Source organism: Notolepis coatsorum, assembly GCF_963971535.1.
Source record: "Notolepis coatsorum genome assembly, chromosome: 14".
Taxonomy (NCBI): Eukaryota; Metazoa; Chordata; class Actinopteri; order Aulopiformes; family Paralepididae; genus Notolepis; species Notolepis coatsorum.
In genome coordinates, this window is record NC_140178.1 from 28,659,825 (window position 1) to 28,683,026 (window position 23,202).

The window sequence follows — 23,202 nt, forward strand, 5'->3', positions numbered from 1 at the left end:
TCAAGGGGTACTTAAAACATTGCAGACCCTTTGAACACACTTTAACTTCAGTCAGGGGGTAAACGATTTAATCAGTAATGCCAGGGTAAATTAAGGAGTTCACTTTTTAACCTCTTAAAACTGCAGCCATATTTTCAGAAAATCTGCCTAAAAGTACTACATGCCCAAGTAAATGGAAGATTGCTCCACTTCTACTACAGATAAATGTTCATGTTCTTGGTATCTAGGAACATCTATGGACCTCAGGGAATGTATTCCCAGTGTCCGAAATATTGTCTGTTATTATGCTTGAGTAAATTGTAATGAAACAAAGGAGAATATAAATTATAATTTTTCTTTGACGGTGAATAACACCATGCTAACATTGAGCTTTGAGGAATTTCGTTCACTGAGCTCATTCAGCACCTTATTGAGATCAAGTGTACAGGAGATCTAAGCAAATTAATAAAGGGAGATGATTTATTGTAGATTTTGTAGATAAGGTACAACATTTTGCCATCCGGACACATTTGAAATATAATGCAAGTTGCATAATGTATTATGTAATATAGAATATCAGGCCTATAAATGACAAGTCATACATCTATGGATAGGGCCAAATCTCCTCTTTCCAAGGGCAGTGTTAAATCTGGATTTAGTAATTTCCTCGCGTGACTACTCGCCTTTTCCCGATGCAATTCCGAACGAATTCACATTATTCAGAGAAATAACACTTAAAATCATTGGTAAACAAAGGTAGTGCTGAAAATATACACTTTGACTGCTGTTTTGATAGGGTTAGGGTTAGGGATGCTCGATATTGGCTTTTTTACCGATACCGATATACCGATATTGTCCAACTCTTAATTTCCGATACCGATATCAAACGATACCGATATATGCAGGGTCCCCCCCCCCCCCCCCCCCCCCCAAAAAAAACGGAATAATTTCAGGTAATTAACATTACTTATTACATGGCATTTTAACATTCGCCGAAATGCTTGATTGTGATTGGTCAATAGCGTCAATTACTCGATAACGGACCTCTGCCGAGCAATAATGACCGCTGTTCGCAGCTGTAGCAATCAAGCCCACTGACACACACTGCATCAGTGCAGCCAATCAGACACACCTGCCGGCTGCCGGCGAAGCTGCCGGCGATGACAGCGCGGAGCGACAGAACAGAACTGCGTCTGCATTTGATCTCGTCTTGTCGATGGTGTAAAATGAATTAGGTATATTGTTAGTAAATTAGCCATGTAATAAGCGGGATAATGTATAGCCTATACTCTGTCATTGTCTCAAAATAATTGACCTTCACTGACGTTTAGAACACCTCTGCGAGGCGCCTCTGTATTCTAAAAAATTATTTTGTCGTGTAATTAACACAACATTATGCATACTTTGACAATAAATAAAATAATAATTTGTTCTTACTTGCTTGCCTGGGTAAATAAAGGTTAAATAAATGTAAAAAAAAAAATTGAAACCGATAACCATATTTTCCGATATCACATTTTTATGCCAATATCGGCCGATAATATCGGTAGGCCGATAATATCGGACATCCCTAGTTAGGGTCTTTACTATTGGCTACATTTGAAAAAGAAACAACATTAATTAATACGGTCTGTATTGATTGATTTATGATGAGGATGGCAGGTTAAGGGTAAATTCAGGTTTTTTTGTCCCTTAAATAATAATAATAATAATAATAATAATAATAATAATAATAATAATAATAATAATAATAATAATAATAATATAATAATAATAATAATAATAATAATAATAATAATAATAATAATAATAATAATAATAATAATAATAATAATAATAATAATATAATAATAATAATAATAATAATAATAATAATAATAATAATACATCTATTTTATATAGCGCTTTTCCAGGTGCTCAAAGACGCTTTACATGGGCAGGAGAGACAAACTATGGCAAAACAAAAAACAGAACAAAACAGAACAAAAATAATACATGACAAAAATAAAATAAAACCGACAGAATTAGAGGTCAAAAGCAAGATTGAAAAGGTGAGTTTTGAGGGCTGATTTAAAAGATGTCAGGGTGTTTGCATCACGGATATGGCTGGGGAGGGCATTCCAGAGGGAGGGGGCAGCAGCAGCAAAGGCCCTGTACTTACAGTAGTCCATGCACAATTCCACTTAATTTCTTTCTAATTTACATTCAATCTTACATATTGAATAAGGTTATTTTAAGGGTTTATTAAGGTGTAAAATTAAGGGACTGTTCCTTAGTGTGTGCGCAGTACATTGCCTTCACTTTGAATAACTTGCTTCACGGATGCTTACGGACAGTGTATGTAGAACAATAATAAACAAATCCTGCTACCTGTAAAAGAGCACTTGCTTGACGCGAAGGAGTGAAAGAGGAGCCGAGACATTTAATTCTCCAAGCACTTTGGCAAAGACTGAGAGTATAAGCACTGATTAACCACCACCTGATTGTACTTTCCCACAGAGATCCTGCCCTTATCACTCTTCCTTCTCCTGACACAGCTCTCACTCATTGTTCAGATCAATGACATCACCCGGTAAGCACACAAACACACACACACACACACACACAGACAACACACACACACAACACACACACACACACACACACACACACACACACACACACACAGCACGCACGCACGCACGCACGCACACACACACACACACACACACACCATTAGAGAATGACCTCAGATACACTGAAAAGACCATAAAAACCTGCCTGTGTTAAATCACAACCATCCCTGCATTCCTTACGCAACAGGTCACTTGATAGATTACAGACAGGCAGGCCCAGTGGATCCACAGGTGTTTTTGCCATTAATCAGGGAGATTGGGGCGTGTGTAGATGGAGCTGAGGTATTAAAAAAAAATAAAAAATAGCAATATATGATAACAATATTACACTGTCTTCGTAAATAGTTTGTGTATTTTTCAGCTAACAGAGAAAAGAGTCGATCGACTCCTGTCTTTCTGGTGAGCGTCTCTCTAGATGACAGCTTCTCTTCCTCTCATCCTCCGCAGGAAGGACATGGCCGACTACACATGCTTCCCTCAGCACTCTTACCAGCCCCTACCCACGCACACGCACACTAACAACCCACTGAGCTGCACCGTTGGCTCTCTGTGAGCTCTATATAATAGGCTGTTGAGCATAGCACAGGGATCGTGACCTTATTCTGGCATAAGTACAAATTAAACGAGAGTCAGGTTCAATGTTACTGGTGCGAACAGAGCAGGCTCAGCGGGTTAAAGGGATATTTCACTTTGGTAGAACTTAAGAAATCAGCAGCCTTACTGCTATCTAAGGTCATCTATTCTACAGGCAAGCTAGTGACCGCTGCTGACCCTGTTGTCTGCTGTCAACGCCACCGGTCCTCTCAGGTGTCAGGCCCCTCATTCACGTCCATTCATTTTGAGGACCATATCTAAATATCATACTTCTGAAGTATAAACAAACTATACAGCAATATTAGTATGTGTAATATATATTTCTGTGTCAAAGGTACTAGGTTTTTTTTTTTTTTTTAAGCTAATGTTGCCATTTTGTAAATGATCAGTATAGGAACTATTTCTCACTCGAGGTGTAGTTTGACCAGCTGTCAACGTTTAACAGAATGTTTACAATCTTTCTTCCAGCAAGGCAGCACGTAACCATGGGTGACCACTCCCCAAACATTCCATGCGAGGCAAAGATACAGACACAGCCACATGCTTTTATTTTTCAAAGGTCATCGAATGCCAAGGAAAACACATACCTTTGACTCGGAATTGTCTGTTTTATTGAAATCTGCACCGCAGTAGTTTGTTTATACTTCAGAAGTATGACATTTTAGACTGTCTCCAAAATGAATGGAAGTGAATGAGGAGCCTGAGAGGAGTGGTGGTGTTGATAGAGGTCGACAGGGACATCTGTGGTCGCTAGATTACTGGTAGAGGACTTTAGATAGAGGTAAGACTGCTGCTTTTTGACACTTTCTACTGAAGTGTAACATCACTTTAAAGAACAAACCATGTCCACGCAACATTAAATTCATCTCTCGACCTGCTGCCACTTGTCATCTCCTCTATCCACCGATGTAACAGGAATTTCTAGGAGATTAAAGGAACACGCCAACATTTTGGGAAATTAGCTTACCGTCTTCTCCAGAGAGAGACAAGAAGATAGATACCCTGCCCCCACACGTCCGACAGTCTGACTCACTATCATCATTCAAATTACAACTGAAAACCCATCTCTTCAAACTCGCATATTCACTATAACCTGTGTCATTGTCCTATACCTAGGGATGGGTACCGAATTAGGTACTTTTAAAGGTACCTACCGAATCACGTCGGTACTACCGAGTACCAATTCATGTGAGATCCGTCGGTGCCAGATTTCGGTACTGTAAAAAAAAATCTTTTTTTTAATAGTTTTCTTTATTTTTAACTTTTTTTTCTTCACATCAACGTTCACACGCACAATATACGCTTACCTAGGATTTGACTTGATTCAACAACAAAGCAGTCGGGGCAATGGCAAGCCGAAAACGGTCGAAAGTGTGGTTATTTGAAGTTTGGATTTTTTTTTTTACAACTGATGTAGGTAGATTACATTTTTAGAGACTAAAGTACCGAAAAAAGGTACCAACGGTACCCATCCCTACCTATACCCCCTGCTGTTTGTTTGTTTTGTTATTTTAACTTTCACTGTTTTATACTTCCTGTTGTTTATTTTGATTTTAACCTCGACTTTTAACTGCCATGCTGTGTTTTTTTCTTTATGATCTGTAAGGTGACCTTGGGTGTCATGAAAGGCGCCACCAAATAAAATGTATTATTATTATTAGTTTCTTCTCTGTGCGTTCAGTAGAAAAGGAAGCGGACATGGCCGGTTAGCCTTCGGGAGAGGAGCCTTTGGATTACAACGGGCCGGCTAGCTTATTAGCTGTCCGAGTGTCAAATAAGCCTCGCTCACGGCGGACCGTGAGAAAGCCGCGTAAAGGAAGTGCCATTAGTTATCGGTTCGTAGGTTGAGAGAGAGAAAGAGAGCCATATGTAATCATCCCTTTTATCATGACGGCTACTCGGTCGCACAAGGGACAGGGAAACTGGTTATCCAACAGCACAGAATGTCCACCAACCCCCCCCCCCCCCCCCTCCCTCCCTCCCTCCCTCCCTCCCTCCTTGAACAGTCTTTGCCAGGCATTGTTGGTATAATGCCTGCCGGTTTCTCCCGGGGCCCCCTGTTATTGGTTGTCTGGTCTGGTCTGGTCTGGTGTGACATTGATGTTGCTCTGTTTAAGCCGTACACAGTCTGTAATGAGAGCCACCGCGGGAAACTCCCATAAAGCTTAGGTTGGGAGTGTCTTCCTCTGCCTTAATGCTAAACAGGACTTGTTTGTGCATCATTTCTCCGCGGCCTCTAAAGGCCCTCGTTGCCCCGCGGTTCAGAAAGCAGCTCTGGATATAATCGCCCTGCGACGTTCCGCACACGAATCTGAACTCCTGCTCCTTGTTATTCGGATGTAAGGGCTGTGTAACCTTGGGAGACGAGATCAACTTTGTTTATTGTTATTTCAGTGGGGAGTACAAGTGTTCTCGCTATCTCTCGGGGTCTCTTCCTGACGGAGAGAGCCAGAGAAAACCTCTGCTACCACTGGTCCATTGTGGAGTTTGTCTGGAGTGTTTACACAGACCCTGTGTCCTGTTCCACCTGTTGCCCCGAGCTGAGAATTGTATTTCTATTCCTTGTAATTGTACACAAGGCCGGTTGGGAATAATGGACGTGAAACATCAGGATGTTATTTAGTACACTGCATGTGTATGTGTAAGTGCGGTAGGTGATGTGTGTGTGTGTGTGTGTGTGTGTGTGTGTGTGTGTGTGTGTGTGTGTGTGTGTGTGTGTGTGTGTGTGTGGTGTGTGTGTGTGTGTGGTGTGTGTGTGTGTGTTGTGTGTGTGAGAGAGAGAGTTGTGATGTCTACAGTATTCACGTGTGCACGTTCGCAAGGGGTGCAAATCAGGTCACGATAGAATTTTCTAGTTTTTATTAATTGAAATGTATCCATGCTACAGAGCTCTGATTATAGATGATTACAGATTATAGATAGATACATATTATTCTACACGGCTCGGTTTTGCTCAGAAAAACACAAAGACTATTACTAGACATAAACAATGAAAATAAACATTCTGCTAATATCGGTAGAGTAGCGCTACCACCGGTTGAACTGAGAAAAGACAATTGAAACCTAGAAAAGGAGAACCGCCAACACAGTTTCGAACACATGCAAATCCACACGCAAATCCACATGCGAGTCCACACACGATCCACACATAAATCCACACACAAATCCACACGCAAATCCACATGCGAGTCCACACACGATCCACACATAAATCCACACACAAATCCACACACAAGTCCACACACAAGTCCACACACAAATCCACACAAATCCACACGCAAGTCCACACACGAACACACACAAATCCACACACAAATCCACGCACAAATCCACACACAAATCCACACACGAGTCCACACGCAAATCCACACGCGAGTCCACACGCAAGTCCACACACGATCCACACACAAATCCACACACAATCCACACACAAATTCACACACGAGTCCACACACAAATCCACGTAAAAATCCATGCACGGTATCGACACGATGTCTTAGTGAGGTCGTTCCACCCCTGGTGCGCGAGGCGGAGGCTGAGCAGGCTCACCTTGGTCAGATAGTAGACAGACTGCTGGAAGGTGAACATGATGACCTCCTCCAGGACCGTCATGGCTTCCTCGCTGGCCGCCCGTGTGGACGACATCTCAGAGTCCATCAGGCCTACAGTAGCAACAGAGGCAACGCAGGCTTGAGTTGAAGACATGAAGGGCGGACTCACAACATTATTAAAAGATTTGCACCACCTCTCTATCTCATTTTTGCATGTTGTTGCATTTTGTACTTTAGTTTAGAGAGAGAGAGAGGAGAGAAAATACAAAGTACTGTTCAGTGTGAAAACATAGTCTGTCTCACTGGAGCAGAAGCTGAGTTTAGATTAGGGGCGACAGTGGCTCAGGAGGTAGAGCGGTCATCTGGAAAATCAGAAGGTTCCCGGTTTGATTCCGGCTCCTCCTCACGGCAGTGTTTCAAAGTGTCCTTGAGCAAGACACTTAACCCCTAACTGCTCCCAATGAGCAGACTGGCACCTTGCATGGTTGCCTGAATGTGTGAGTGAATGGGTGAATGTGAGGCGCAAGTTGTAAAGTGCTTTGGATTAAAGCGTTATATAAACGCAGTCCATTATACAGGAATCTAACTGGGATCAGCAAGTGACCTTGCCACGGCGGGGTGAAGATAAGACATCGGAGAGTGAACAACAGCAAACACGTGACAGAGATTGGAGCTACTGCTTGTCGTACTTTATTGACCCTTTCACTGCCACACGACAAAGGGTTAACCCTTTCACAAACACGCTACAGAAGGTTGACCCTTTCACTACCACACTACAGACGGTTAACCTTCTGTAGTGTGGTAGTGAAAGGGTGAAGGGTCACAAAGAATTTGGCTGAAGACGCACGTTCCAACAATACAACATTATTAGCATACCTCCACAAATGATGCAATACAACATATGATCATACCTCCACAAACTATGCAATACAACAGGTTATCCAACAGTTATAATGACAAACTATGAATGTACTATGAAAATCACGCCAAAATGAAACCTTCAGCTCCCTGTCTGTCTGTTGTCTGTCTGTCTGTCTGTCTGTCTGTCTGTCTGTCTGCCTGCCTGCCTGCCTGCCTGTCTGTCTGTCTGTCTGTCTGTCTGTCTGTCTGTCTGTCTGTCTGTCTGTCTGTCTGTCTGTCTGTCTGTCTGTCTGTCTGTCTGTCTGTCTGTCTGTCTGTCTGTCTGTCTGTCTGTCTGTCTGTCTGTCTGTCTATCTGTCTATCCATCTATCTAAACGCCACATACATTGTATTGTGTTAGGACCCCCTCGAAAACGAGATGCTACATCTCAAGGGGTTATTCCGAATAAAGAATTTCAATATACATTACATGTAATCCATAAGCGTGACAGCCTTGCTCCCGGTGCCTACCTTCCTCTTCCTCCTCCTGCCTCCAGGGCAGCAGCTGAGGGACCTCATGGTGAATGAAGTGCAGCAGCTCTATGGAGTTGGACATCCACAGCACCAGGGGCTGCAGACCTGGGATCAGCTCTTCCATGCTCAGAAGCTGCAGCTCCTCAGGCTCACGCTGCCCCTGCAGCTCCTCAGGCTCACGCTGCCCGTCACTGGAGCACCTGAAGGAGAGGCATGTAAATCAATTACCGTTTCACAGAGTCAGGTACGTATGAAAAGGTTATCATGACTGACAACAACATGGTGATTATAGGTGCGGGACGTTTTTTCTTTTATTCGATTTTAATATCCTAGTCAATGTCACAGAGCTGTATTTTGGCTGGAAAAGGCATATTGGGACTCGGAAAGTGCAGTACCGGCCAGATCCTGGTATTGGCGCTGTCTCGAGAATGCAGTTTCCCCTGTTGCACACTTGGTGTCACATTTGTTTCGCTCCGGGGCGGACTTTTTCTGTTAGTCTGAAGCGAGGGCTTCACCCGATCGCCTGGAATACTTTTTGCGATGCAGAATTCATTATGCTGTAAAGGAATATGGCATCAGCCAATGGACTATATGATCTAGCAGATGGCGATCACATAACTGGGAAATTCTTTTTGGAATCCAACCGGCCACAGGTAAGAGCGTCAATTTCAGCCTGATTGGGCCTTGTTCTCATAGCCATTCCCCTGATCAGCGTATGTTGTTGTAATAACGAATGCCGTTATTATCAATAATCAGAAATTACTCCCCCCCCCCCCCCCTTTCATGCATTCATGGTACCGATCATATGCATTTGGATTTTTAACTCTAGCTTGTGTAGGGCCGAAACACCAATCGATTTAACGTTATTAGCTTAGTGCCTTATAACTATCCTTGCAGGAATTATCCCAGACCATTCCGATATAACGCTCATATTCATCACGGTATAAAACTGTAACGTATTGATGAAAAAATAATTTCTTTATGGCATATTGAACGGAAGGTTCATACTGTCAATTGACAATGACAATGGATACATAGCTATAATATAAAATATAGATTTAGCTCTACAAACAACGTGACGCACAGTGAAAGGGTGTAATGAAAAGCTGGCGTCCTAGAGTGGGGCCTGTCTAATCTAATGGCCGGGAATGTGTGTTTTTTTTTTGTATCCACTTTTTCTCCCCATTTAAAAATTTTCTCCCATCCCAATTTCGTATATCCAATTCTTCCCTCCCCTGTCTTGAACGTTGCTAGACTATGCCTCCCACAGGTCGGTTGTAGTGAGAACAGAAGCCTTGCATCACGTGTCCCCTCCGGTACACGAGGAGGCAGCCTGTCGCATCTTTTCACCGCAGTAGCTCGAACTCTCAGTGGCGAGGAGTAACGCGTGGGAGGCTCACGCTGCCCCCGCTATTTCCTGCTTCCGCCGCACCGGCGTCACCAAACCGACCTGTAGGAGTCGCTGTCCACAACGTCAAATCCCCACCCACCGGCTTTCCCACCCTCTAACACTTGCCAATTGTGTTAGTATGAACGACCGGCCAGCCGGTAGCAACGCTGAGAGCTGGGCTCGAACCCAGCGTCTCCTGCGTTAGAGGCAAGCGCCTTGCCCACTGCGCCAATCAGCCGCCCAGGCCGGGAATGTGTTAAAGGCCCCATGAAATCAAAATAGATCTTTCAATTATTTTATCACATAATGTCTTGCACTGATTGTCATCTACAGTATACTGTCCCATTAATGACCAAAAGGTTGCTTTTTTTAGAGTTTCCTGGAAAACAATCAAAGAAAATGGCTTTTTGTACTATTAATTTAATACCACTCTGAAGGCTTGCTAGTTCCCGGCTGTATACTGTATGTACAGTATGCTACACTTTGCTAGCCTCATATCACATATCACAGCCAATTAACATAGACAGAAACAAACTTTTGATCTCCCGGGCGACGGTACGTCATGTAATTGTATTTTACTTACTCATTTTATATTGCCATATATTATTATAAACCAGCAGGGTTTATAACATCATGACCATAGAATATCACAAAGCTAAATGAAACCATGTGACGGCAGCCGTGACTTAACCCACTGGGTTTCACTTCCCTTCAAAGTTTTGCAAATCTTCACAAGCTCATGTCGATTTATACAGTTAAATGCAGTTTCTGACAGAACTGACATAGTTCATTAAATTTTATTTACCACAGTTTGCATGTGGATGAAAGGCCAAAACACATAGAAGAAATACCCACGTACGTGTGGACAATGCCTGAGAAACAGGAACTATGGTCATGAGTGACTGACTCACTCACTCACTCTTCCCATTCTATTCATATCTATGCTATACTATTAATATCCACTGAATGTGACTTGACCTACCTCAAACCCGCCCTCTTTTCTTGATCCTCCAATCACAACCGTTGAAAACGTTAAAGCTCAATATCTCCAAACTACCCTGAACGTAGATAGAGCCTTATAATTCCACGCTCACGCGGTGTCAAATATCATATGTCATAATGTCATCGCCAGCTGCAGCAGGTGCCACTGCTCCGCTCTCGGGTCACGCCAGAAGCGCTTGTGGCGGTCAGAGGGACTACTCACGTGTCTGGCTGGAGTGCTGCAAGTTCCTTTGTCTTCTCCTGAGAGGGAGGACAGAGAAAACATCCATTTCAAACCAGCGGCGGCGGCAAACGGTGGCCTATCTACAGTATGTGAGAAGTAGTATCGTTTACATTTTACATTTAGTCATTTAGCGGAAGTTCTGTACGACAAGTGAGCAGGAAGGGTACGACGCTTTCAGCCGAGTAACAATCTTCATCAAACAGTGCTGAAACTTGGGTGCTACGGTGTTGAGTGCATACTAGTAAAGACATATTAGTGTAGTAGGTAGGTAGTATATATTCTTTTAACTTTTTTACTGTATGAAGCACAATCTCAGGAGGCTCATACAGAACCAAGCATTTCACTGTAATGTACATGTACCTTATGTGACAAATAAAACAAAACTTGAACTTGAACTTGAACTATAGGCAAGGAAGATTATTTAGTGGAAAAGTGCATGATAGTAAAAGACAGTACAAAGGGTTTTTTGGGGACGTATCGACCTTCCAATAAACAGTTTCCAGGGTCAAGCTTGCTGCGTTAATTGGCCGAGGCTCTCGTCTTTTCAACCTGCCTCGGTGCTGTGTGCCTTGTTGTTTTAATAGATCCGAGTCATAAAGAAACTGTTTGGGGTATGTGTGCTCCTAGTATCTCTCACTGTCTAAAGCGGAACGTTTGGCCCTGGACATGAATACACATCACACGTGGCGTCAGACTTAACAAACAAATAGTGTTGAATACTTAAGAGTTAAGGCTTGTTTTATTTGTGAGCACAAAAAGGTGAACTGCTTGACCGGAGAGAGACAGAGAGCAAAGGTTTCACACTTACCCACATCACAAGTTGGATCTGGCTGGCTATTCGAAGCAGCAACTTTCTAAAGTGTGTCAGCTCGAACGTGGCAGCCGAGTGCTGGATGCAGAGGCTGAGCAGGAAGGCGGGGGTCAGCTTGGGTTCGTTCCCGTCGGGGTCCCCCATGCCCAGGATCTCCTGCAGCACTGTGTCCTCCTGCTCCAGCTCGTAGCACAGGGTGGCCTCCAAACCCTCCAGGTCCCTCCACCGGGCCGGCGTGGGTTTTCTGGGGGCCCTTTTTGTCGTCAGGGATAAACCGCATGATATACAAGAAGGTGACACCTTGGCGTCATAGTTTGGGCAGAGCCTGGTCATCCAGGGAGGGGCTTGGGGGGATCCAGAGGTGCTGGTGGGGTCCTTAAACATGAACAAGTAATGTTTCCCCAAGCCCACCAGGTCCCCGGGACTCAGCTCGACTTCCTCCTTCAAGAGGGAACCGTTCCTGGTGACGGGGGCACCGTGGAGGGGCTTCAGCATGGTCAGTGTCTGTTTGCCCTCCCCCGCGGAAGAGGAGGAGGTGGTAGAGTCCAAGCGTCGAACGCAGCAGTGTTGGGGCAAAACGTCGGGGGCATACAAGAGGATGTCAACCTTCAGTCTCTCCTCATCCTCCCCGTTACAGTGAGCACTGCAGCAGCCAAAGATAGTGGTGGTCCCACTCATCAGGTAGATGACGAAGTCCTGCGAGGAAGGAAAGGTAGAGCGGGAAGGGAGGGGCGGGGACAGGAAGGGGCGGGACAGGAAGGGGCGGGACAGGAAGGGGCGGGGAGAGGCATACCGTCACTGTCAGAATACAAGTACATATTGTAATGTGATGAGAAATCCTGGACATTTTGAAAGATATATCTCCAGGATTTAGTAATTGAGCCCAAATTTATAGGAAAAATGCTCTATTTATGTATCTTCTTGCTGAGTTTGGTTCCGCACACCCGTTTCAAATGACCAGTGGTGGAAAGTAACAAATTATTTTTACTACAATTTTGAGCTACTTGTACTTTATGTGAGTATTTTTATTTTAGGGATACTTTTACTCCACTACATTTCAAAGGAAATAATGTACTTTTTACTCCACTACATTTATCTGAACCCATCAGTTACTAGACTTACTTTGAAGAAAATGATTTTGCATAGAAAACGTGGCAAAGATGTATGAAGATTATATACTTTCACATTTGAAGCCTGTCAACTTCAAGGGGACGTAATCAGAGCAGCATAACTGGACCACACACACACCACTTTAACATAACCTTTAATCAGAGCAGCATAACTGGACCACATACTGTACCACTTTAACATAACCTTTAATCAGAGCAGCATAACTGGACCACATACTATACCACTTTAACATAACCTTTAATCAGAGCAGCATAACTGGACCACATACTACTTTAACATGTCCTTTAGAGGTCAATGGATCAAGGAAACTAGTTTGCTACTATTCAGTTAATTTTAGTGGTTCAAGACAGGGGCGAAGGCAGTATTGGGCCTAGGCAGCACTGGCTCGTCCAATCAGAAGGCTTCCTTTTTAATTAATATGTGGAGTCAAAGCAGGATCGTCCAATGAATAGCAGTCAATTAATACTGCTTCAATTATGTATCATTGACTATGTGACCAGTAAAAATAAAACAATTCTTGTTTCTTGCTTCTTGTTTACCATATGATGATGATAGGTCTGGTTTTTTGAGTGGCAGTGGCAGTGCATTCCAGATATGGAGCTGCCCCTCCCCTTTCATTCAACCTAACGTTACAAAAGCCTACAGTACCTCCCGCTAGCTAGCTGCTTTTAACTGTTTTAATCAAAACAAAGCAGTTTGCTTCTTCACAAAAATATATTGTGAGGAGCAAGAGGAAGTGAAGTTCAGGCTTCAGCCATTGGCACCAGTGGATAAAGGTAGGAGACCTACATGTTCATGGTATCCTCTCCAGTAGAGACTGACTGAGCCCTGTCATCCCCTGCTGTACCCATCAACGGTAAACTTGTCTAGATATCTTGCAAACTTGTCAAGTATGTAACTGTTATCAGTGTAGTATTATTATATTTTTTTACTGGAATGTTAGATTTTATAATGTGAATTTGTATATTTGTATACATTTTTTATTTATGTCTTTTGTTTTATTTTAATTCGTATTTTTTGTTGTATTTGTATTGTATTTGTTTTGTCCAGGACCCCAGGCAGACTAGAGGCTCTTTCATGTGTCTCTAATGGGGATCCTTTAATAAACGTAAACATAAACATAAACATAAACGTAATGTATCCATATGACAGATTATGTATGAGCGTGTGTGTGTGTGTGTGTGTGTGTGTGTGTGTGTGTGTGTGTGTGTGTGTGTGTGTGTGTGTGTGTGTGTGTGTAGTTATTGCTGTGCCAGGCTATGTGATGCTGTTGTGTCCAGCACTGGGCTGCACCAGCTATGCATATTCTCTCCTGAGTTAGGGTAATAATACGATGCACTCTTTAACTCAGGGGTGCCTAACCTTTTTTGAACCAAGATCTACTTTTTAATTTACCACCTAGCCGAGAGCTACCAGCCAAAATTGTATAATTGTAAGCCGTCATTTGAGACTTTATAAAAGCAGCATAATGAACACAAATCTGTCAGTGCCGAGTCCGACCTCATCTTAAATAACAAACAGCATTGCTTGTTGTAGTTAACAAGGAGAGGCAGAGTTGATTTAGCAAAAAAAAAAAAAAAAAAACATGTTTTTTTTTTTTTTTAATAATCAAATTTTATTAATCAAGATCTACTTGAAATCAGCCCGCGATCTACCTGTCGATCGCGATCGACTGGTTGGGCACCACTGCTTTAACTCATTCAGCGCCAGTCACGATGATAGTCGGGTTAACTCGCCATCAATTGAGCACCAGACCTGAGTATAGTCGGGTTTTAATCGTTATTTCTTTTATTAGCGATATCCATTCATTTTCATCCATCCAGCCTGATGTTATCGTTGGGAATGGGTCTGAGCTCGCAAAAGGGCAAATACCGCCGCCTACGCCTTCCAGCAGGTATTGCAGACCACTGGCAATGCTGTAGTTTCTTTTCTGGGATGATCCAAGCCATGCGGGCGGGGTTTAAATACTCAGGCGAGGTGGGCAGATACAACGATGCATTGGAACAGTAACCCCGCCCGCCCGTCATTGTGAAACGGTCGGTAATGTGGTACGGACCTCCACGAGCAGTATTTGGAATGGCGATCAGATAATTGGACTATTTCTTTTGCATTACATCAGATACAAGGTAAGAACACTATTATATAAATTTGATCGTTGATCTGATATTTATTTCTACCCCGATCGACACTGTCTCTGTGTGTGTATGTGTGGCTGTGTGCCGTTGGTGGCAGCAAATCTAGCGTTGATTTCAGGAAGATTCGATAATCAGGTGAAAAATTCCAATGTGTTTAGTGTATTCCACTAAAACGCTATTATCGCGTCTTTCTCTGGAATTACTCAGAAGTACCCAAACTATACTCGTATTCAAAACGGTATAAAACGGAAATGTACAGATGAAAAAACAATCCGTTTTGTACATGTCTCTTTCTCCGATTTTTCTGTTTTTCTCCCCGTCCCAATTTAGTCGTTGTGCCAATTCCCCTCCCCCTCCCCTACCTGGTTGTTGTGCGCATGTTCTCATACTGGTCAGTACAAGGGAACCCTGAAGTATCCGCACGCTTCCTCCGACACGTGCGGCGACAGCCAGTGGCTCTCTTCTCACCTGGCAGCGAGGGCTCTCATTGGTGAAGTGTAACGCGTGGGAGGTCACGCTGCCTTCCTCAAGTCCTGCCTCCGCTGAGCAGGCGCCCAGACCTGACCTGTAGGCGTCGCTGTCCACAACGCCAGTTTCCCACCCACGGCTTCCCTCCCCCTAACCCAGCCAAACGAGTTAGTATAGCGATCAGCCCAAGCCAAGGCAATGCTGACTCCGGGAGTCGAGACCGCAGCCTCTTGCATTGGTGATGAGCGCAATCTCCGCTACGCCACCTGACCGCCCATAGCTATAATTTAAGATATATTTTAAGCACTCGCAAATCTCGCAGTCCTCCCATTGACTTACAGCGGTGGCGCACTAGCGCCATCTCGCGGATTAAGCTCCGGCGCTGATTAATGTGTTATAAAAGGGGGCTGTTCGTTTTCTCTTTTGAGATATTATTTATATTAAAAAGGGGCATTTGTTTGGTCCACATTTGTCCTTTCTTGTAAGCCTAATGAAAGCATCATATACCTTTCCGTTCTAATGTGTACCGTAAGCCAATATTTGCTGGGTGAAAATTGGCCCGCCCACATTTATTTAACTCTGCCCCAAAATCCACAGCAACCGTGGCAATTTATGTATCATCTGGTAGCACGGGTTAAGCCAGTATTGAGGTGGTGATAAGCTGCCAACGCTGGACGAGCAGAAGTCTCATCATCTTTGTACTCGTTGCACGGCCACATCCTGTTGCCCAGAAACATTATATTGTATGTGTTTCCCCTCTGTTTCACTTTACTTCCTGTTGGCAAGCACATTGCCCAATCACGATGCCCAAAAAGCTGCCCTGTGTATTGCCACCCTTGTGTTAATGGTAAATGGTGCATTTATATAGCGTTTTTATCCAAATCGCTTTATAATTTTGTTCCTCACATTCACTCATTCACTCACACACAGACGGCGGAGGCAACCGTGCAAGGTGCCAACGGGAGCAATTAGGGGTCAAGTGTCTTGCTCAAGGACACTTCAACACGCTGCCCTGGGAGAAGCGGGAATCGAACCGGGAGCGAAAGCTTCCTATATTATGATGGTAACTTGACAAAGTGCTTCCAGGGATCAATCTCCAGGCAACACCCATTGCTGGCAGTGATGTGGCCAGGTAAGAATGGAAGGGCTTAAGCGTAAGACTTTGGTGAAGCCTGTGACCTTATGAACACCATTCTAAGACCATTACTGTGCACATGATACACTGTACTCGTCCCAGCTGGTGTGACAGCTGGTCAGAGGGGAGAAGAAGAGGCCTGGCAGGAGAGGTTACGTAAAGGGAGGCAGAGGCGCTGCTGGTGATAGCCCATACCAGTGGAGCGGCAACCAGGCAGGAATGACTGAGTACAGTAGCCAAAGGGTTGCTGGTTATATCCCTTGGACCCTTCAATGTAGGGCTGGGCGATAAAACGATAACGATAACTATCGCGATAAATTATTTCCTCGAAATAAACATGAAACGTGGTCGCAAAGTTTCGATATATAGATTTTCCAAGCTTGGATATGAGCACATGCACTAACAACCAATCAGTGAAGGAGATGGCCGATAGCGGAAGGAGACCCGGAAGGAGACGCGGAGGTAGGACTCAGTAAACAAGGCTGGCTAGGGCTAATTAGCTTGCACAGCGCTATTTTACAGTTTACCTGCCGAGTTGGTGTGTGTTTTGAATTCTGAGGGTAACTGTTATAGTAGTGTGGGGTATACGGTTTGATTGATTGATTGATTGAAAACTTTATTAACAGATTGCAGAATGGGTACAATACAGTACAGCTCAATACACACAATTGTTAAGGGGATGCAGACCAGAGAAAGACTTTCGTCTTGTTTACATCAGGGTCCCCCATTTTCAATTCATCAGGACATATATGACATACATGACATACAGATAGTCAGTACTGCTACATCTATACATTTATGACATACCAGATTTGCAAATACAGTACTGTTTGTGATACAGAAGGAGTCAAGAAAAGGGAGTATATACATTTGACGTAGAAACTGTACATTGGAGGAGGTAGGGTGGGGGGGGTTGGGTACACTGGGATATTGACAACCATACTGGGTAATCTACATTGGAGGTGGTTGGGGGGGGGGGGGGGGGGGGCACACTGTATAAACAAGCAAAACTGTACATTGAGGGGGGGGGGGGGGAGACACTGTACAAACAAACAAAATTGTACATTGGACTATTGACAAAACCATACTAGGTAAATGACTGTACATTGGAGGGGGTTGGGTTAGGATATTTACAGGGGCCAGTGTTGAATTGCAGTCTCCCGTAGGTGTCCCTTGAGAGAGGTTTTGAAAGTGGGTAGTGATCCACATTCCTTTACAGCTTTGGGTAGGGCGTTCCACATTGATGTGGCATAATTGCGAAACGTGTTTAGTCCCTTATTTGAGCCGAATCTGGGTTTAACATGATTTGTGGAGCTCCCTCTGGTGTTGTGATCGTGCATGGTATTCACTGACCTTTGGGAAGTATTTTGACATGTACATGGGTACCTTGGTCGTGTAGTGTATCTTGTAGACCAGGCCCATTGCAAGTTGCTGTACTCTGTCGTCTACTCTAAGCCATCCTAGGTTGTCAAAGTGGGCAGGGGTGAGGTGGGTTCTAGGAGTAAGGTCAAGCAGTAGTCTGACCAGTTTGTTTTGAGATGTTTGTAATTTTGTTTTTAGCGCCTTTGAGGTGCTTTGGTACCATGAGGTGCAAGCATAGTCGTAGTACCCCTGAATGGACGCCGTTGCAATGAATTGGGCGGAACAGAGTATTTTAGGGTCATTTTTAGTACATTGTCATGAGATACTCCGCTCGGAAACGAGGCTGGCTAGGGCTAATTAGCTTGCACGGCGCTATTTTACAGGTTACCTGCCTAGTTGGTGTGTGTTTTGAATTCTGAGGGTAACTGTTATAGTAGTGTGGGGTATACGGTGGACGTCGTTGCAATGAATTGGGCGGAACAGAGTATTTTAGGGTCATTTTTAGTACATTGTCATGAGATACTCCGCTTGCTTTGGCTAACTGCTAACGTGCGCGGACTGATGACGACATCAACTCAACTCTCGAGACATTCACAGAAGCAAAACAAGTCTATTAATAGCCCGTCCATCGGCGCCGGGCATAATAAGTTAATTAAACTTGACAGACATTATATCGACGATAATTATCGATATCGAGTTATATGAAAATAATTTTATAATTTTATCGCGATAACGTTTTTGGCCATATCGCCCAGCCCTACTTCAATGCCCAACGACACTGGGGGAATGCACATGAGCGACAGCCTCTAAGTGCCATGAGCTTTCCATGGATACCGGTATATGCTCTATAAGGAGGGGTTCTGAAAGTGACCTGATAACTAAATGCTATGAGACAATGCAAGGGGAAATTGGCTTATGTGTGTGTGTGTGTGTGTGTGTGTGTGTGTGTGTGTGTCTGTGTGCATGTGTGTAAATATAATATATATATATATATTCCATGAGAAGTATACAATACAATACAATTAAAATAACAGATACATTCTTGTTTAAAAAAAAAAGTTCACCCCTTTTCTAATCGTTAAAGGTACAACATTTTGTCATCTTATCATGTCATGTTATTCAAACTTGTCTTATTACTTTTCTGAAAATGGCTTTAATTCTGTCTGACACTGGGCACCTGTATCTGAATGAGATTTCATGTTGTATCTCAGACTCCAGCTCATTGTGTAATACTGTAATTTCAAGGCTCACAATCATGTTTCACCCCCAAGAAATTACTCTCCAATTAGGGCCTATAGACGATGTCACTGGAATTATGTTGCTATAGGCAACAGTTTCGACCCAAGTGTATTTCCTGTCAACGATGGCTCCTTTTAGAATGTTTGTGGTGTTTGTGTTTGTGGTGTTGAAATTGTCTATGTGTGAAAATGCAATTGGTGCACTTCCAGGTAAGATTCTCTTGCTTAACCCTTTCACTGACACTCTACTGTACCAAAGGGTTAGCCCTTTCACTGCCACATGACAAAGGGTTAACCCTTTCACTACCACACTACAGAAGGTTAACCCTTTCACTACCACACTACAGATGGTTAACCGTCTGTAGTGTGGTAGTGAAAGGGCTAACCTTCTGTAGTGTGGTAGTGAAAGCGTTAACCTTCTGTAGTGTGGTAGTGAAAGCGTTAATTATACTTAGTAAGGAGAGACTCACTGAGATAAGATTTCCGTGTGTAAATAAAACCAGAGGCTTCCATACTTTTCTTTAATTTTTTTTCCTTCTAATTTGACTTTCATACCTTCCCACACATTTATGGAATTTCCTGTTCAGTTTAAGACAAACAGATTTATAATCTCAGAAATAAATAAATAAGTACACAAATAAATACATTTTAAAATAATGTTTGCAGCACAATAAAATATGGAAAATGTGAAGGTATTGATAATGCTGTTCTTAACAGTGCTGTTGGCCGATTCTTTATCAATCTCTTTTTAGGAAGACGATTACTGCTAAAATAATATTCAAACAGTGACCTGTACTTGGGACTATAAACACCATTAGGTCCCAGCTTCTCCCCTGTGCAAACAGAATCAGCTACATCCAGGAAGAGCTGGTCTGGAAAGATACCGAAGGTAAACCTGTTAAGCCTTAATATCAAAAAGGCTCTCTGCTTGTGTTGCACGACCGTTTGTTATTCCAAATGGCCGCCTCCTTCCTCTTGACTCGGCTATCTGGGAGACACACTGTTGGACGGCGGAGTGGCTGAGGAAAGGCTGACCACAGGACTTAGCCTGCCATGGTGCTCCTGCATCCTGCCCACTCAGCAGAGCACAGAGAGGGAGAGAGAGAGAGAGAGAGAGAGAGAGAGAGAGAGAGAGAGAGAGAGAGAGAGAGAGAGAGAGAGAGAGAGAGAGAGGGAGATCAGAAAGAGAGCGAGAGATCAGTGGGAGAGAGGGAGATCAGAAAGAAGGAAAGAGAGACAGAGAGGTGAGAAAGGAAGAGAGGGAGAGAGTCTCTGGACTGATGGTGTTAGATGTATACAGTAGGAGACTCGTTCCATTCATCCGGACACACATCTTGTGCACAAAGAGATATGTAGGTGGTGTAGATTCCACCGGTGCGTCGTGTCTGTGCGAGCCTTCACTTGTTCACGCTCTAAAGAACAGTTTCTGTGTCGTTTCTCCTCCTCTGCCGTGTCTTTAATCAGGGGTTATCTCCCCTTTTCACCACAGGCCCCCGTGAGGTTCTCCGAGTGTGACTGTGAATAGTGAACAGATTGTTCCTTTATCCTTTCATTGGGGCCCGCTGACAGACGGCTTGTTCTCTCTCCGTGTAGGAACTCAGCCGCTGGCCAGTGGGTGAGTGACACCGGGTGTTCCGGGTGGCCCCTTCGGCCCGTGGAAGACACAGGGATCACCTGTCCCTATAACACAGCTCGGCGCTGCACTCCCAGCGGCCAGCCCTGGCTCTGAGCCCGTTCTAACTAGCCTCCCGCCTCCCTGGACTGTATAATAGCGCGCGGCGGCCAAAGCCCCACTCTGGGATTTTCTCCCCCTCTGGTTCTTGACTCAAGACGTTCACTCCAACACCCTCCTGTGCTGTGGAGTGCACTACAGTACTTGTTTACAACTTGGTGTCACACTGATTGTCACACTGTTTTTTTTTCTTCGTTTTTCTCCGCGCACCACATTGCCAAGACCTTGACTTCAAAGGACCGTACAGCCAAAGCAATTACAACTACTATCTGGCGAGAGATAAAGGCAGTGGGCGGTCGTGATATCTGGAACGAGGAGCAGCAGCGTTGCCTCTACCAGGCAAATCTTCCACTATACAAAATGACCATTTTACCTAACGTCCACCAAACTAGAACAGGAGAACTTCCAAAACAAACCCAGCTGTCTAAACACACAATCACGAACCATTCATTTAAAAGTCCCTCACCTTATCAGTTAATTAGTAATCCCACAGCAAACGAGTGCGTGGAATTCAATTCATCCTGGCCACCGTTAACCCTTTCACTACCACATACTACAGAAGGTTAACCCTTTACTATCACACTACAGACGGTTGGTTCCGTCTGTAGTGTGATAGTAAAGGGTAAACCTTCTGTAGTGTGGTAGTGAAAGAGCTAACCCTTTGTCGTGTGGCAGTGAAAGGGTGAACCTTCCGTATTGTCTCAGTGCAAGGGTTTAACCGTTTGGTAGTGCGGCAGTGAAAGGGTTAACGCCCCCCCGGCTCACCTGTCTGTGGCTGTAGCCCTGGAGCAGGAGGAAGTACGGGAAGTCAAAGGGCGGGTGGATGGAGTACTGGGTGGTGTGTCGTCACTGCTCTCCGTCTCCTCCTTCTCCATGCCCAGCCGGAGGACCTCCTTGTCGGCCTCGGCCTCCGGGTCCTCCCTGAGCGGGCCCTGCTGCGCCCCCCGGCCCCGGGTGGCCTCTTTCCCCATCGCCGACAGGTCCATCTCGCTCAGGCTCCTCCAGATGCCCAGCCCATCCACGTCCTCCCCGCTGCCGTCCACGAACAGCGAGGTCACTCTGGACCGGATCCTCTGGAGCTTCCTCGCCTGGGCATTCAGGCCTGGATGAAGAGGAGCGAGGAAGAGGGAGAGAGAGAGAGAGAGAGAGAGAGAGAGAGGGAGAGAGAGAGAGTGAGAGAGAGAGAGAGAGAGAGAGATAGAGAGAGATAAAGAGAGAGAGAGAGAGAGAGAGAGAGAGAGAGAGAGAGAGAGAGAGAGAGAGAGAGAGAGAGAGAGAAGAGAGAGAGAGAGAGAGAGTGACCGTGAGACATAATACTACAAAAATGTATTAACTAATTAATTGTTAGTGTTGTGCAGTAGTTCATGTGAAACTCGTTCAGCTAAACGCTAACCGCAAAGCAAACAATCACAAGGAAGTAAAACACTCCATCAGTGCATCACACGGACGGATCACATCATAACGGGGTCAGTGCGCTGGCACCTGTTCAAATCCAACATGGCCAGTGGAAAGAGAGGGAAACGTGGAAATGAGAGGCGGCCACCTCTATCCGACATCAACAGCCGCTCCGTCGCCCTGACGTAACATAAACACTATTCAGCTCATTTGGAGCCATTAAGCACCATGGAATGTCCAGAGAGCCCAGCTTCACACCCAGCTCTCCGCCACCCTTATCAGCTGTGGAAGTGGGGCGTTTCCCCCCCCCCCCCCCCCACATTGTTCAGCTACAGTGTGACAGGCCGGAGCTGCCTAAAGCCGCGGGTGCAAGGGGCAGTTCCCCAACGCCCCCCACCACACCCCCAGTCAGAGGGCAGCCAGAGGAGACAGAGGGGGGGGGGGGGGGGGGTGTGTGTGATAAAAACCCGGTGAGAGGACCATGAGAACCACAACAAACGTGTGCCAAAGTCAACAGGACCACACGGTTCTCCAGTGGTGCAGGAAGCGAGCTCTGGGAGAAAGAACAACAAAGCAGCCGGTGGACCCATCCTGGCAGCCACGGGGCCCGGTGGGAAGAGCTGACCGGTGGTCCACAGCAGGCTCCAGAGGGTCCTCCCGATGGGACCCTGTAATAAAACAAAGATAAGAGAGGGGGCCGCACTGACCTCTATCCCGCGCTGTAGCTTTTGTCTCCTCTTGACCTCTCACATGCCTGCCATCTCTCTCTCTCTCTCTCTCCTCTCTCTCTCTCTCTCTCTCTGGCTGGCGATAAGCTGGACAATGATGGCTATTACTCGGCCATAAGAGACAGGGGGGTAAAGGGGTCCCCATAGTCTGTGCGACCACTTCAGACACTGAGAGATTTCATATCCGGGTGTGAGGTCGTTGGGGTCGTTCTATCTTTCCGGGTTACATCACTTGAAATGGTTATTTTGTGACTATAGAACAGGCCGTGGGGTAAAAGCCTCGGTCCTCAAAGCCGGATGTGAAACGCACAGCGGAATGCACTGAGGTGCCGGTCAACA

General features: G+C 44.8%; 1 pseudogene across 1 annotated transcript in view; it reads right to left on the reverse strand.

Annotated features, from left to right (window-relative positions):
* LOC311241225 (ras-associating and dilute domain-containing protein-like) overlaps positions 1-23,202 on the reverse strand; it is a 54,354-nt pseudogene that overhangs the window by 28,658 nt on the left and 2,494 nt on the right. The window contains exons 4-8 of the transcript XR_014621105.1: positions 21,506-21,842; positions 11,537-12,235; positions 10,708-10,745; positions 8,111-8,313; positions 6,738-6,850 (exon numbers count right to left, since the gene is read on the reverse strand). The product of XR_014621105.1 is annotated as a ras-associating and dilute domain-containing protein-like (transcript). The remainder of the gene's footprint in view (positions 1-6,737; positions 6,851-8,110; positions 8,314-10,707; positions 10,746-11,536; positions 12,236-21,505; positions 21,843-23,202) is intronic.